A 12,611-nucleotide genomic window follows, 5' to 3' on the forward strand; every position below is an offset into this window, starting at 1 on the left:
TTTTGGTATCTACCTTGTGCAGGGTTCAATGAGCATCTTGGATAGATGTCTTCTTGTCTTTCATGATATCAGGGAAGTTTTCTGAGAGCAAATCTTCGACAATTCTCTCTGTATTTTCTGTTTTCCCCCTATGTTCTGGCACTCCAATCACTCGTAGGTTATTCCTCTCAATTGAATCCCACATAATTCTTAGGGTTTCTTCATTTTTTTAATTCTTTTATCTGATTTTTCTTCAAGTAAATTGGTGTCAAGTGCTTTTTCTTCACTCTCACTAATTCTGACTTCCATTGCCACAGTTCTGCTCCTATGACTTTCTATTGAGCTGTGTAGTTCTGAAATTTTATTGTTAATCCTTTTGAATTTCTATTTTCTGTCTCTCTATGGATTATAGCAGCTTGTTAAATTTGTCATTTAGCTCTTGAATAGCCTTCCTAAATTCCTCTATTTCTCTTTCTGTGTGTTCCTTGGCTTGGTCTGTGTTTTGCCTGATCTCCTTCCTGATCTCCTGAAAAGCTCTTTTGAATTCTACCTCTGTTAATTCCAAGGATTTATCTTCCTCCAGAGGTGTTCTGGTTCTTTGATTGGTTGCTTGCTGGAGCTGTCATGGTCTGTCTCTACATGTGATTTGATATTGACTGTTGTCTCTGGACCATCAATAGGTTATTATATTTATTTATTTTATGTTTGCTTACTGTGTCCTAGCTTCTTGTTTTGATATGCCCAAATAGGCTGGTTGTGTGAGCTACTTTGATTATTGGCATCTTTGAAGCTCTCACATCCTGTCACCAGGTGCTTAGAGCTGCTACTAGGTATGTGAGCACAGGAGTACGTTTACTTTTCTTGTGTGGACTTAGCTCAAGTGTCAAGGTCTTAAGTCACTGAGTGTGTGGTGCAGGCTCTCACCTTCAGTCCTAGACAGGCAGGGCTACATAGGGGTGATTGGAACAGGCACAGATATCTGTCTACAGCAGGGGGTCATTTACTGAGCAAGGTAGGGGGCTGATTGTTGCTCCTGAGTGCCAGGGTAGAAGGGGTGTTCCTGTTCCCTAGTGCACATAGGTGGATGGGTTTTTCAGCCGGATTTTGACACCCAGCGCTGTTGGCTGTAAGGACTGGGAGGCACCACTTATTCTTGGACCCCTATCGTAGGTGGCTAGGTGGAGTGGTTGGAGCCACCAGTCCTCAGGCCCCTGATGTGGGTAGGTGAGGACCCTGCTTAATGGGCAGGGTGGTTTCAAACATCCTGAATCTGTCACTCCCCCTTTGCTGTTGCAGTTGAAAATAGGCTTCAGGTATATACTCTTTTGAACTGTGTTAATGAGGGCCTATGCTTTTGAAATGGGCCCACACAGGTCTATGCTGGGGTGAAAGGAATTTGAAGTCTGTGGACCCCTTATGCCTGTGCCTAGGCAAAGGGTCAGTGCTTGCCCTGAGTTCCCAGCTTAGAGGAGATGGCAATTTCTTTTTTCCTGTTTGTTCATTTTTTTGTTTGTTCCCCCCCTAAATCTAGGAGACTGGCTCTAGTATGAAGGGTCCCACTTCTGGCCTAGGGGATGCGGCAATCACTGAACCAAGTAGAGGAGGAAGGTGATGTGTAAGGAGGAGAGAGGCACTTCCTGGAGAGGAAAGGGTTATTTTGATCCTGCAAGGTAGGTTAGAAGCTTATACTTAACTTCCGCTGAACCAGTGCCACCTCCCCTGGCTCTGGAGGCTTTCGCAAACTGTCCAATGCTCGGTTTCTCCAGACCTGGAGTCTTACTCCGCATGTGCCTGCCAATCCAGCCTGCAGTGTGCTGGCCAGTTCAGGTCTGGCACATCCTCCCTGCTTCTGAACTGTCTTTCCCTTCCCCTGCTGCTCAGTCTAAATACTCCAAATTTGTCTTTGAGGTTGAGGGCTCCTAGATTGTCATATATAATCAATTCACTTGTTTTTTCAGGTCTTTGTTGTTAGAGGGACTACATGAAGCATTTCGCTATTCCGCCATCTTGCCCCTGGCTCTCTATTCCTAGTTTGCTAACAGTTTTTATCCAGAATGGGTATTGGATTTTTTTTTTAGATGTGTGAACTGCATCCATTGATGTGACATTGTGATTTTTCTGTAATAACTTATTGATATGACAAACTATATTAACTGATTTTCCAGCCACTGGAAAGCAGCCAACTAATTGAGCCAGCCTTTTTTTTAACATACTTAGGATAAATGTCACTTGGTTGTAGTGTGTAATTCTTTTTATACATTCTTAGATTTGATTTCCCCACGTGTCTGTCAGTTTGTCATACTGTGGGGGCTTGTGTGTTGCTGTGAAGCTGGAAGCTATGCTACCGGTATTCAGATACCAGCAGGGTCACCCATGGAGGACAGGTTTCTGCCAAGCTTCCAGACTAAGACAGGCTAGGAAGAAGGATCTGGCAGTCTACTTCTGAAAAGCATTAGCCAGTGAAATCCTTATGAATAGCAGTGGAACATTGTCTGATATAGTGCTGGAAGATGAGCCCCCCAGGTTGGAAGGCAGTCAAAAGATAACTGGGAAGAGCTGCCTCCTCAAAGTAGAGTCAACCTTAATGATGTAGATGGAGTAAAGATTTTAGGACCTTCATTTGCTACTGTGGCATGACTCAAAATGAGAAGAAACAGCTGCAAACATCCATTAATAATCAGAACCTGGAATGTACAAAGTATGAATCTAGGAAAATTGGAAATCATCGAAAATGAAATGGAAAACATAAACCGATATCCGAGGCATTAGTGAGCTGAAATGGACGGGTATTGGCCATTTTAAATTGGACAATCATGTAGTCTACTGTGCTGGGAATGACAACTCGAAGAGGAATGGTGTTCCATTCATCATCAAAAAGAACATTTCAAGATCTATCCTGAAGTACAACACTGTCAGTGATAGGATAATATCCATATGCCTACGAGGAAGACCTATGAGTCGGAATCTACTCGACAGCACTGGGTTTGGGTACAAGGAAGACCAGTTAATATGACTATTATTCAAATTTACACACCAACCACTAGGGCCAAAGATGAAGAAATAGAAGATTTTTGTCAGCTGATGCAGTTTGAAATTGATCGAACATGCAATCAAGAAGCATTGATAATTACTAGTGATTGGAATGTGAAAGTAGGAAACAAAAAAGAAGGATCAGTAGTTGGAAAATATGGCCTTGGTGATAGAAACAATGCCAGAGATCAAATGATAGAATTTTGCAAGACCAACGAATTCTTCATTGCAAATACCAACATAAACAGCGACTATACATGGACCTCGCCAGATGGAATGCACAGAAATCAAATTGACTACATCTGTGGAAAGAGACGATGGAAAAGCTCCATATCATCAGTCAGAACAAGGCCAGGGGCCAACTGTGGAACAGGCCATCGATTGCTCATATGCAAGTTCAAGCTGAAACTGAAGAAAATCAGAGTAAGTCCACGAGAGCCAAAATATGACCTTGAGTATATTCCACCTGAATTTAGAGACCACCTGAAGGATAAATTTGATGCATTGAACACTAGCGACCAAAGACCAGACAAGTTGTGGAATGACATCAAGGACATCATCCATGAAGAAAGCAAGAGGCCATTGAAAAGACAGAAAAGAAAGAAAAGACCAAGATGGCTGTCAGAGGAGACTCTGAAACTTGCTCTCAAACGTCAAGCTGCTAAAGCAAAAGGAAGAATTGATGAAGTAAAACAACTGAACAGAATATTTCAAAGGGCGGCTCGAGAAGACAAAGTAAAGTATTATAATGACATGAGCAAAGAGCTGGAGATGGAAAACCAAAAGGGAAGAACACACTCAGCATTTCTCAAGCTGAAAGAATTGAAGAAAAAATTCAAGCCTCTAGTTGCAATAGTGAAGGATTGCATGGGGAAAATATTAAACGACGCAAGAAGCATCAAAAGAAGAAGGAAGGAATACCAGAATCATTATACCAAAAAGAATTAGTCGATGTTCAACCATTTCAAGAGGTGATATATGATCAGGAATCGATGGTACTGAAGGAAGAACTCCAAGCTGCTCTGAAGGCATTGGCAAAAAATAAGGCACCAGGAATTGATGGAATATCAATTGAGATGTTTCAACAAACAGATGCAGTGCTGGAGGTGCTCACTCATCTATGCCAAGAAATATGGAAGACAGCTTCCTGGCCAACTGACTGGAAGAGATCCATATTTATGCCTATTCCCAAGAAAGATGATCCAACCAAATGTGAAAATTATAGAACAGTATCATTAATATCGCATGTAAGCAAAATTTTGCTGAAGATCATTCAAAAACAGCTGCAGCAGTATATTGACAGGAAACTGCCAGAAATTCAGGCTGCTTTCAGAAGAAGACATGAAACCAGGGACATCATTGCTGATGTCAGTTGGATCCTGGCTGAAAGCAGAGAATACCAGAAGGATGTTTACCTGTGTTTTATTGACTATGCAAAGGCATTCAACTGTGTGGACCATAACAAACTATGGATAACATTGCGAAGAATTTCCAGACACTTAATTGTGCTCATGAGGAAACTTTACATAGATCGAGAGGCATTTGTTTGTACAGAACAAGAGGATACTTGATTGGTTTAAAGTCAGGAAAGGTGTGCATCAGGGTTGTATTCTTTCACCATACCTCTTCAATCTGTATGCTGAGCAAATAATCCGAGAAGCTGGACTATATGAAGAAGAACAGGGCATCAAGATTGGAGGAAGACTCATTAACAACCTGCATTATACGGATGACACAACCTTGCTTGCTGAAAGTGAAGAGGATTTGAAGCACTTACTAATGAAAATCAAAGACCACAGGCTTCAGTTTGGATTGCACCTCAACAGAAAGAAAACAAAAATCCTCACAACTGGACCAATGAGCAACATCATGATAAATGGAGTGATGATTGAAGTTGTCAAGGATTTCATTTTACTTGGATTAACAATCAACAGCCATGGAAGCAGCAGTCAAAAAATCAAAAGACGCATTGCATTGGGTAAATCTGCTGCAAAGGACCTCTTTAAAGTGTTGAAGAGCAAAGATGTCACCTTGAAGACTAAGGTGCGCCTGACCCAAGCCATGGTATTTTCAATTGCATCATATGCATGTGAAAGCTGGACAATGAATAAGGAAGACCGAAGAAGAATTGATGCCTTTGAATTGTGGTGTTAGTGAAGAATATTTAACGTACCATGGACTGCCAAAAGAGTGAACAAATCTGTCTTAGAAGAAGTACAACCAGAATGCTCCTTAGAAGCAAGGATGGCGAGACTGCGTCTTACATACTTTGGACATGTTGTCAGGAGGGAACAGTCCCTGGAGAGGGACGTCATGCTTGGCAGAGTACAGGGCCAGCAGAAAAGAGGAAGACCCTCAACGAGTTGGATTGACACAGTGGCTGCAACAATGAGCTCAAGCATAACAACAATTGTAAGGATGGCTCAGGACCGGGCAGTGTTTCATTCTGTTGTGCATAGGGTCGCTATGAGTTGGAATTGACTCGACGGCACCTAACAACAACAATGACAGATTTGATTTGCTAAAATTTTTGTATCTATGTTCATGTGAGATATTTTTCTGCACTTTTCTCCCTGGTGATGTCTTTGTTTGTTTCAATATTAGGGTAATTCTTGCCTCATGGACTAAATTGAGATAGCCTCCTTCCTGTATTAGTTTTTGAAAGAAGTTAAGAAAGACTGGTGTTAGCTCTTTTCTAAATACACGGTATAATTCACCAGTGAAACCATATGAGGCTGATTCTTTCTTTTTGGGAAGTTATTAATTGTTGAGGAAACCCTGGTGGCCTAGTGGTTAAGTGCTACGGCTGCTAACCAAAGTGTCGGCAGTTCAAATCCGCCAGGTGCTCCTTGGAAACTCTATGGGGCAGTTCTACTCTGTCCTATAGGGTCGCTATGAGTCGGAATAGACTCGACGGCACTGGTTTTTTTTTTTGTTTTTGTTATTCGTATTAATTGTTGATTCTATCTCTTTAATAGATATGTTGTTGTTGTTGCTAGGTGCCATCCAGCCGGTTCCAACCTGTAGTAACCCTACCCACTTACAACAGAAAGAAACACTTGATCCCATCATTGCAGCCACCAAGTCAGTTGAGGGTCTTCCTCTTTTTCATTGGCCCTGTATTTTAACAAGCATGATATCCTTCTCCAGGGATTGGTTCTTTCTGATAACATGTCCAAAGTATGTGAGACAAAGTCTTGTCATCTTTGCTTCTAAGGAGCATTCTGGCTGTATTTCTTCCAAGACAAATTTGTTTGTTGTTTTGGCAGTCCAAAATATGTTCAATATTCCTCTCCAAACCATTCAAATGTATCAATTCTTAGGTTTCCTTTATTCATTGCCTAGCTTTCACATGCATATAAGGTGATTGAGAACACCATGGCTTGGGTTAGGCACACCTTAGTGCTTGAAGTGACAGCTTTGCTTTTTAAAGTTTTAAAGAGGTCTTTTGCAGCAGATTTTACCAATGCAATGCATTGTTTGATTTCTTGACTGCTGCTTCCGTGGGTGTTGTTTGTGGATCCAAGTAAAATTAAATACTTGACAACTTCAATCTTTTCTCTATTTATCATGATGTTGCTTATTGGTCCATTTGAGAGTTTTTTTTTTTTTTCTTTATGTTGAGGTCTAATCTATACTGAAGGCTGTAGTCTTTGATCTTCAATAGTAAGTGCTTCAGGTCCTCTTCACTTTCAGCAAGCAAGGTTGTGTCATCTGCATATCACAGGTTGTTAATGATACCCCGATTTTGTTCATATAGTTCAGGTTCTCAGGTTATTTGTTCAGCATACGGATTAAATAAGTATGGTGAAAGAATACAACCAAGACACACACCATTCCTGACTTTAAACCATGTTCAAACAACTGCCTCTAGATCTATGTACAGGTTCCTTATGAGCACAATTAAGTGTTCTGGAATTCCCATTCTTCACAATGTTATCCAAAACTTGTTATGATTCAAGCAGTAGAATGCATTTGAATAATCAGTAAAACACAGATAAACACCTTTTTGGTATTCTTTGCTTTCTGCCAGTATCCATCTCACATCCCTCATTCATGTCCTCTTCTGAACCTGGCTTGAATTTCTTGCAGTGTCCTGTTGATGTATTGCTACAACTACTTTTGAATGTTAGTCAGCAAAATTTTACTTGTGTCGTATTAATGATATTGTTTGACAATTTCCACATTTTGTTGGATCATCTTTCTTTGGAATAGGCATAAATACGGATCTCTTCCAGTCCAGTGGCAGTAGCTCTCTTACAAATTTTTTTGGCATTGGAGAAGCGACCACTTCCAGCGCTGCATCTATTTGTTGAAACATTTGAATTGGTATTCTGTCAATTCCTGGAGCCTTTTTATTCACAATGTCTTCAGTGCAGCTTGACGTTCTTAGTACCATCTCTTCTTCATCATGTGACACCTCCTGAAATGATTGAACATTGACCAAATCTTTTCATTACAGTGACTCTATGTATTCCTTCCATCTTCTTTTGATACTTCCTGAATTGTTCAGTATTTTACCTATAGAATCCTTCACTACTGCAACTCGATGCTTGATTTTTTTTCAGTTCTTTCTACTTGAGAAATGCCAAGTATGTTCTTCCCTTTTGGTTTTCTAACTCTAGGTCTTTGCACATGCCATTAAAATACTTTACTTTGTCTTCTTGAGCCAAACCTTTGAAATCTTCTGTTCAGCTCTTTTACTTCATCATTTCTTACATTTGCTTTAGCTACTCAACGTTAAAGAGCAAGTTTCAGAGCCCCTTCTCATATCAGTTTTGGCCTTTTCTTCCTTTCCTGTCTTTTTAATGACCTCTTTCTTTCATCATGTATGATGTTCTTGATGTCATTCCATAAATCCTCTGGTCTTTGGTCAATAGTGTTCGATGTGTCATTAGTGTTCAATCTATTCTTGAAATGGTCTCTAAGTCTAGGTGTGATACACTTAGGGTCATAATTTGGCTCTTGTGGACTTGTTCTAATTTTCTTTAGCTTAACATTGAACTTGCATATGAGCAATTGATGATCCACTCTGCAGTAGGCCCCTGGCCTTGTTCTGACTGATGATATTGAGGTTTTCCATTGTCTCTTTCCACAGATGTAGGTAATTTGATTCCTGTGTGTTCTGTCTGGCAAGATCCATGTGTATAGTTGCTATTTATGTTGAAAATGATATTTGCAATGAAATCATTAGACTCTCAAAATTCTTTCATGTGATCTCTGGCATGATTTCTATCACCAAGGCCATATTTTTCAACTACCGATCTTTCTTCTTTGTTTCCACCTTTCAAATTCCAATCACCAATTACTGGTCAGTGCATCTTGATTGCATGTTTGATCAATTTCAGACTGCAGAATTTGGTAAAAATCTTCAATTTCTTCATCTTTGGCCTTAGTGGTTGGTACTTAAATTTGAATTATAGTCATATTAACTGGTTTTTCTTGTAGGCATATGGATAATTCTATCACTGACAATGTTGTACTTCAGAATAGATCTTGAAATGTTCTTTTTGGTGTTGAATGCAGCCCCATTCCTCTTCAATTTGTCATTTCCAGCATTATAGGCTATATGATTGTCTAATTTAAAACAGTCAATACCAGTCCATTTCAGCTCACTAATGCCTAGGATATTGATGTTTATGTGTTTCATTTTTGACAGTTTCCAATTTTCCTAGATTCATATTTCAAACATTCCATGTTCTGATTATTAATGGATGTTTGCAACTGTTTCTTCTTATTTTGAGTTGTGCCATATCAGCTAATGGAAGTTCAGAAATCTTGACTCCATCCAATTCTTAAGATCAATTCTGCTCTGAGGCAGCAGCTCTTAAATTAAATTTTCTGTCTCAGCTGCCAAGCTCTTAACTACTGTGCCACCAGGGCTCCATGATTTTGGTAGATTGTGTCATTCAAGAAATAGGCTCATTTCATCTAAGTTATCATATCTGTGGTTATAGAGGTATTCATAGTATTTCATTATTATCCTTTTATTGTCCATGGAATCAGTTGTAATGGTTTCTCTTTTATAGCTAATATTAGAACCATATTTTTACACAAATAACACACTTGTTGGACATTTTTTGTAAATCACACAATCCCCTCACACATTACTTTTCTAAGTATGCTATATGCTTTATATGTGTGGGTGCGTTATTTACATGGGCATGTTACGTGCAAAAAAATGCGGTAATTTGTGTCTTTTTTTTTTCTTGGCTAGTCTAGCTAGAGGCTTATTAATTTTATTGATCATTTCAAAGAACCAACTTTTGGTCTCATTAATTTTTCTCTATTAATTTTCTGCACTTTAATGTCATTGATTTCTGCTCTAGTTTTTATTATTTCTTTTCTTTTTTTTTCCTTGAATTTAACTTGCTGTTCTTTTTCGAGTTTCTTTCGTTGGAAGCTTAGGTTATTGATTTTTGATAACTGATTTTTGTTATCTGTCTCCTTTTATAAAAAATGCACTTGGTTCTATAAATTTCCCTCTAAAAGCTGTTTCTACAAATTTTATTGAGTTGTATTTTTATTTAATTCCAAATAATTTTCATTTCTTTTTTTTAACCCATATGTTATTTAAAACTGTGTTGTTTAATCTCCAAATATTTTGGGATTTTCTAGCTATCTTTCTGTTAGTGATTTCTTGTTTAAGTCCATTGAGGTCTTAGGGCATACTGTGTAAGATTCCTATTAAATTTTTTAAGGTATGTTTTATGGCCTAAGATGTCTATTTTGGTGAGTGTTTTTTCCTGTAAGCTTAATTAAAATATTTATTCTACTACAGCTAGATAAAATATACTATAAAATAGTCAATTTGATTCTTGTGTATTCCATCTGGTGAGGTCCATCTGTATAGTCACTGTTTATGTTGAAAAAAAATATTTGCAATTAAGAAGTCATTGGTCTTTCAAAACTCTACCATATGATCTGACATCATTTCTATCACCAAGGTATTTTCCAACTACTGATCTTTCTTCTTTGTTTCCAGCTTTCACATTCCAATCACCAATTACTGCTCAATGCATCTTGGTTACATGTTTGGTCAATTTCATATAATATTTTATGGGTATATTTTTACGGTTGATTGAGGGTGCTATTCAGTCCAACTCCATCCTTATTAATTTGCTGCCTGCTGCCTCTGTCAATTACTGGTAGAGGGGTATTGAAGTCTCCAACTATAATAGCAAATTTGCCTATTTGTCTTTGAAATTCCATCAGTTTTTTGCCTCATGTATGTTGACACTTTGTTGTTGGGTGCATGTACATCAAGGATTGTTATGTGTTCTTGGAGAAGTGGCACATTTATAATTATGTAATGCTTCTCTCTATCCCTGATAATCTTTCTTGCCCCTACATTCCTTTGTCTAAAATTAAAATAGCTATTCCAACTTTCTTTTCATTAGTTTTAGTGAGGTATATCTGTCTGTCTTCAAACTTTTACTTTTAATCTATTTGTGTCTTTATATTTAAAGTGAGTTTCTTGTATACAACAAATAGTTGGGTCTTTTTTTTTTTTCTTAATCCACTCTGAGAGTCTCTGTTTTTTAATTGGTATATAAAGATCATTCACATTTGATATAGTTGAATTAATATTTACCGTGTTTAACTGATTTCTATCCATTGTCTTTGTCACATTTTTTTCTTCCCCTCTTTTTTTTTCCTCCTCTGGGTTTAATTAGGGATTTTGTATGATTCCATTTTCTCTACTCTTTTAAGTATTAATTATACTTCTTTAAAAATTTTTACATGCGTATCACATTTTTTTTAATTGTCCCATAGTTATTCAAGATCCTTTTGTTTGGTTGTTCAGTCTTTTTTCTATTACTTTTCAGTTTGTGAAGTTTCTACTGACATATCTTCAAGTTTAGCAACTTTTTTCTCAGTCATGTGCTCTCTGCTACTGAGTGCATCAAAAGCATTCTTTACTTATACAACTGTGTTTTTTATTTCTAGCACTTCGTGTTGATTGTTTCTTAAGTTTCAAGTTCTCAGCTTAGATTATTCATATGTCCTTGGATGCCGTTCACTTTTTCCATTAGAGCCTTTAGCTCATTAATCATGTTGTTGCTGTTGTTAGTTGCCATCAAGTCAACTTAAGCTCATGGTGACTTTATGTACACAAGATGAAATATTGCCCAGTCTCGTGCCATCCTCATAATCACCAGCATGTTTAAGCCCATTATTATGGCTATCGTCCTAATCCATCTCACAGAGGGTCTCCCATGATCTTGTTGGTCCTCTGCTTCATCAAACATGATGTCCTACAGTTTGATCCCTCCTGATGACATGCCCAAAGCAAACAAGTCAGATAATATTCTGATATTAATCATACCAAAAAAAACTTGCTGTTGAGTTGGTTCTGACTCACAGCAATCCTATAGGACAGAGTAAAACTGCCCCATAGAATTTCCAAAGAGCACCTGGTGGATTTGAACTGCCAACCTTTTAGTTAGCAGCCATAGTTCTTAACCACTACACCATCAGGATTTCCGATAGCTATTTTAAATTCCAAAATATCTGCCATATTTCAATCTGGTTCTGATGTTTTATTACTTTCTCTGCAGAAAATAATATTGTAAATAAAGTGATGATGAAAATTGTGCAACCAAAAGAGGGGAAAGTGTATTGTTGAGATATGTCAAACAGTTAATACAAATATTATGCTATTTTGTAAATTTTGTAATACTTGTGGTATTTTTTACTGTGATTTTCTTTTCTCATCCTTTCATAAACTTGAAACTTAAGAAACAATCAACACGAAGTGCTAGAAATAAAAAACACAGTTGTATAAGTAAAGAATGCTTTTGATGCACTCAGTAGCAGAGAGCACATGACTGAGAAAAAAATTGCTAAACTTGAAGATATGTCAGTAGAAACTTCACAAACTGAAAAGTAATAGAAAAAAGACTGAACAACCAAACAAAAGGATCTTGAATAACTATGGGACAATTAAAAAAAATGTGATACGCATGTAAAAATTTTTACAATTAAAAAAAAATAAACCTCCTCCAATTTGCATGGTTTAGTCACCATAAGAGCTAGATCCACCCCTTAAGAAAATCCACGTGTTTTTAAAGCACCTTACAGATAATTATTTTTTAAATATTTATATAGAACAGGGGTCAGCAAACTATGGTCTGCAATACAAATCTGTCCTGTTCTCTATTTTTGTTAATATAATTTTGTTACAACATAGACACTGTCAATTCATTTATGTATTGTCGATGGTTGCTTTCTCACTACAAGGACAGTATTGAGAAGTCACAACAGAGACTTTATGGTCTGGAGGACTAAAATATTTTCTGTCTGTCCATTTGCAGAAAAAGTTAGTGAAACTCTGCTATACAATTTGAGTTGGTCACATCTACCATTCCATTCAGGCCCTTAATTCCATAAAGGTCACATTTCGCTGGTCTGCAGTAAATTAATGTTTCAAAACAACAAACGTTTCTCATTAAACAACAATGCTTTAGTAGATTCTGTTGTACTTTAGTGGATTTCTGTTAAAAAAAGCAAGAAACAATTAAATGAATAAGCACATAACTAGGACAGGTAATTTGATTTTCATAGTAAAATAAAATTTGACAAATTTGTTCTCAATATAC

The sequence above is a fragment of the Elephas maximus genome, chromosome 4 (genome assembly GCF_024166365.1).
Source record: "Elephas maximus indicus isolate mEleMax1 chromosome 4, mEleMax1 primary haplotype, whole genome shotgun sequence".
Classification (NCBI taxonomy): Eukaryota; Metazoa; Chordata; class Mammalia; order Proboscidea; family Elephantidae; genus Elephas; species Elephas maximus.